Source organism: Lissotriton helveticus, chromosome 12, assembly GCF_964261635.1.
Source record: "Lissotriton helveticus chromosome 12, aLisHel1.1, whole genome shotgun sequence".
In the NCBI taxonomy this organism is placed as follows: Eukaryota; Metazoa; Chordata; class Amphibia; order Caudata; family Salamandridae; genus Lissotriton; species Lissotriton helveticus.
Window position 1 is genome coordinate 457,923,855 of NC_136073.1, and position 5,357 is coordinate 457,929,211.

A 5,357-nucleotide genomic window follows, 5' to 3' on the forward strand; every position below is an offset into this window, starting at 1 on the left:
CAAGCTGCAATTAATTAATATATATATATATATATATATATATATATATGTTTATATGCAAGCAATATTAACAAACTTGGTAAATATAATGCATGAATAATACTGATGAATAAACAAGCAGCAAATAATATGAGGTAATACTCGAGCAAATATACTGGACGTCCTGCAAAACATCAGAAAAATATATACACTGAATAGATCAAATGAGAACTTTAGAGGTGCACCTTGACTCACTCACACATGACAAAGACAACACATCAAATAATCAAAGCCACTGGCTCACATCACAATGGCAATAATCAAAACTCAATACATCACCTGGTGCAAACACTGCATCTCACCCACTCCTGCCTGGGGAAGTAAACAGCCGTGATTGAGAGCCTCAGCAAGCAGGGTTCACTCTGAGGTAGACGCGTCCACCCCCACTCAGTTTCCAAATTCCCGAAGTCCGCAACCCTCCCCCCAACACACTAGGAGGTTTGAGAAAGACCTCCCCCTGGGCCAGAAGAATCTTACCAGAATGGCAAGGTTCCAAGCAAGCATTCCCACGGTAGGATCGAGCTCTCACGTCTCCTTCTTCAAATCGCGCATGTTCGAGACTCTATCTTGACGAAGCTCACAACAGCCTTTCAGATTACATAAACAATCCCTCACAAAAACAGAAAGACCTTGAATGAGAATAACCCAAGAAACTTGTAAGCGCTACTGTGCAAGCAGAAAAGCTGAAGTAAGGCAAAGCCAGGAAAAAAGAATGGCATGAGGCCAAGTCAAAGCTAATAATAAGCACTTCATAATTCTCATTAATGACCAACACAATGCACAACTGTGCACAACTGAACTCTCTCGCCCTCTCGTGCTTTCAAATGCACATCCCACATGTTCTACTCTTGGCAAGGCTGTTCTACTCCTTGACAGCTCCCACTGAAAGACAGCAAGATTAGAAGAAAGAAGAGAAGCAAGGCATATGCAGGACCGTAGTTAAAATAATGGTAGTCAAAGGTCATCAATGGGTGTCAAACCACAAGAGTGCCTCTAGCACTACAGTAGACCTGGAGAGTGACAGGAAACGGCCCAAAACGCAATGTGGACAGATCACAATTTTCCAGTGAAACCTAACTCTTCTTTCCTAATGTGCCTAGCTGTGGATTTAGGACCCTAGCTCTGCCAGCAGCTAAGGAAACCTAGCAAACCTGTAAATTTTTTTAAACTAGACATTCAGCAAAATCCAGGATGGGGTGACTTGTGTGGCTCTCGCCAGGTTCTGTTACCCAGAATCCCTTGCACACCTCAAACTTTGTTTAAAAAAAACAAATTTTCCTCACATTTCTGTGATGGAAAGTGCTGGAATCTGAACGGATCCACAAACTTCCACCTACCCAGCATTCCCCACAAGTCTTATGATAAAAATGGTACCTCACTTGTGTGGGTAGACTTAGTGCCTGTAACAGGAAATGGCCCAAAACGCAACGTGGACACTTCACAATTTTCCACTGAAAACTGATCCTTCTATTGCAATGTGCCTAGATTGTGGAGACATCAATATTATCTATCACAAAATGACTTGTTTTTGCAAGGGGGGTCCCAGGCTCAGCAGCCATCTAGGGAAACCTACCAAACCCAGATATTTCTGAAAACTAGATATGCGGTTTGTTTACTTTGTGGATCCTTACAGAATCCAGAACTTTCCATCACAGAAATGTGAGTAAAATGTATTTTTTTCACAAAGAAGTTTGCAAGGGAGCCTGAGCAACAGAAACTGGTGAGAGCCTCACAGGTCACCCCATCCTGGTTTTCCCTTGATGTCTAGTTTTCAAAAATGTATAGGTTTGCTAGGTTTCCTTAGATGTGAGAAGGGTCCAAAATCCACAGCTAGGTGCGTTTCAAAAAAAGGTCAGTTTTCACTGGAAATATGTGATATGTCCACGTTGCGTTTTGGTCCACTTCCTGTTGCGGGTAATCGTCCTACACACACAAGTGAGGTACCATTTTTATTGGGAGACTTTTAGGAATTCTGGGTGGGTGGAATTTTGAGGCTCCTCACAGATTCCAAAACTTGCCATCGCAGAAATGTGAGGAAAATTATTTTTTTTTACAAAGTTTGAGGTTTGAGTTTTTTTCCAATGTTGCCACAAAATCAGGAGTGGACCCGTGAATTCGCAGAATTGGGGGAAAAAAAGTGCGGTCTCGCATGCTTGTTTTTTATTAAGCCCCCTTGGTGGGCGAGGTTCCGTGGGCATGCCTCGTTCTTTAAATTAAAAGGAGGGAGGCGCATGTGGCACCCCGCCTTGGGGATATTTATGCCCCGGGGACCACCACCTCCCTGGGGTTTATATTAATTTTCATACTGGATGCGTAGATCAGGGGACTGTGAACTATCGGAAAAGTGCAGGGGTGGAGGCGGACACGAGACTTCTTCCGGCAACCGCACTACGGTGCGAATACAGGAGACTGAGCCTCGTCCCCGAGAGGGTGTTCCCCACATGACGAGATGTACTGTTGGGGGTGTTGTGTTGAGGGTGGGAAGGGTGGTCTGGTCTCAACCTGATTGGGAGGTTGGAGTGGGTGGTGGGGGGAGGGACAGAACCGGGAAAGGGATGCTGTTTTTCTATTTGTGTTATATTTTGCTTTTCTTACTGCGCCTATTTACATGCCTCATTGCTGACAGTAATGCTCTAAATAATATTGACGTGACTATTGCTCCTCTGGGAACTTTTGAGATACTAAGAACTGTGATGTATGTAATGGCTGATGCTGGGTAACTGCAAGATATTAACCTGGAATGTCCGAGGCCTAAACTCTCCTAAAAAAGTACGACAGGTATTGGCATATTTGAATCGTCACACGATACAAGTTGCCCTGTTACAGGAAACACATTTGACTAAACACACGGAACGTAGTGTAGCGATGGATGGGCAGGATTTCGGCTGGCTGCGTCATACTCGTCATATGCGAGAGGAGTACTGATATTAATCAAGAGAGGAGTGGACTTTCAACCGTTGCACACTTATACAGATGAGGAGGGTAGATTCGCAATGGTGCGGGGGAAGTTGTGCGGAGCGATGGTCTCTATTGTTAATATGTATGGACCAATCGTGGATGATCCAACATGTGTAGATCGGATATGTGGTAAATTGAGAGAATGGCCTGATGCTCCTGTGGTTTGGGGGGGGGGAGACCTTAACACGTATTTGGATGTGACACTGGATAAGTCTAGCCCGATTGCCCACTGTACTCCCAAAGTTTCCGTGAGTCTATTGCGAGCCATGGAGGAATTTGGATTGTACGATGCTTGGAGGGTGCGTAACCTGCAAGTGCGAGAGGGTACACATGCGACACCATCGCGTGGGAGCTGGTTGCGCCTGGATTATTGGCTGCTTGGTGGTGAATTGATGGATTCTGTGGTGGGTGTGGCATCATTGGCGAGAACACTATCGGATCACAACCCGGTAAGGGTAGATATTGCCTTCCCGAAGAATGTGCGGCGTCCCTTCACCTGGAGGTTGCGGTCGGAGGCACTACTTGACCCCATCTATGATACGACGATTCGCGAGGCCATAATGCAATACTTTGCAATTAACAAAGGCACAGTAGATGACGCTTCCACATTGTGGGAGGCCTTTAAGGTATTGGAACGGCAGCGGGTATATTGAAAGACATCAGAACGCAATTGCAAAACATAGAGACTACGCTGCGCAACTTAGAGATTAAATATGCGGTTAATGCAGAGACAAAAATGTTGGCTCAAATGCAGCAGCAGATAAAGGATTATGACGAGCTCGCTGACACGGAGGTGAAATATCTCTCCCGGCGACATACCGCTAGAAGATATGGGGAAGCAGGTAGACCGGGGCGCACACTGGCTTTCAAAATAAAGGAGAGGATTGACACTCCCCGGGTGGACAGAATAGTGGATGACCAGGGAGATGAGCACAATGGGCCTGAGGATATTGTGAGGCAATTCCATGGTTTTTACAAAGACCTATATACGAAACGTGACACTGCGTCGGCGCAAGAATTTGAGCAATACCTTGAGAATATAGCTTGTGCGTGGCTGTCTGATGCACAAAGGAAGTACCTTTGCCTACCCATAGATGAGGAAGATATAAAACTGGCAATTGCGTCTATGTCCAATGGCAAGGCACCCGGCCCTGATGGACTCACAGTCGAATTTTATAAACAATATGCCGATCTCCTAGCACCCCACTTGCTGGAAATGTATGCAGAAGCACATGACGCTGGGTCATTGCCTCCTTCATTGAGAGAAGCACTAATCATTACATTACTTAAGAAAGATAAACCGCCGGACAGATGCGAGTCTTACCGCCCCTTATCTCTAATCAACATAGACGCCAAGATTTTGGCGAAAATATTGGCAACTAGATTGCAGCCTCTGATGCAGGGATTGGTGCTGCCGGATCAGTCGGGATTCTTCCTGAAAGATCCACTTCCCATAATATACGAACAGTCTTTTCCATGTTCCATGTACTAGAACCGAGTCTTGGGGCAGCGGCAGTGTTATTGGACTCTGCCAAAGCGTTCGATTCAGGGGAATGGCAATACATGTTTCGGGTACTGCGGCGCATGGGCTTTCTGCCCCTCTTTATTCAATGGATAAGAGTATTCTATACGGCACCTACGGCGAGAGTACGTGTCGGAGGATTGACATCTGAGGCGGTGTGCATTGAGAGGGGCACGCGCCAGGGATGCCCATTATCACCACTGCTTTTCGCGATTGTATTAGAGCCGTTGGCCTGTGTCACCCGGCAACGTCATCGAGAAGCCGCGCTTAATTTTGACCACAGACCGGTGGCGATCTCCTTATACCCGGATGACATGGTGCTCTTCGTTCGCGAACCGGACAAATATCTGGCGCAGCTGCTTCGTGAATATGTTCGATTTGGATATATATCGGGCCTTCATAATAACTGGGACAAATTGGATGTAATCCCATTGACGGCGGCCACTCCCCAACCCAACTTAGAGTTCCCATTGTTGTGGACTGCGGATCCGGTTAAGTATCTAGGGGTGTGGATTCACCACGACCCAAGCGTGGTCATCAGGGAGAATTACGGTAGGGCATACTCGAAACTAGAAAGTTTGGTTGACGTTTGGATTTCGTTGCCACTCTCGCTGGCGGACCGCATCGCACTTGTCAAGATGGTGGTGCTGCCCAGGTTTCTTTATCTCTTTGTAAACATACCGATAGTGCTAACGATGGAGTTTTTTAAGCGACTTCGAGGTCAGCTGATCCGGCTGGTGTGGGGAGGAAAGGTGGCTCGTATACAGTGGTCAACACTGACTAAAGGATATGAGGCTGGCGGATTTGCAGCTCCAGATTTCTATGCGTACTATTTGAG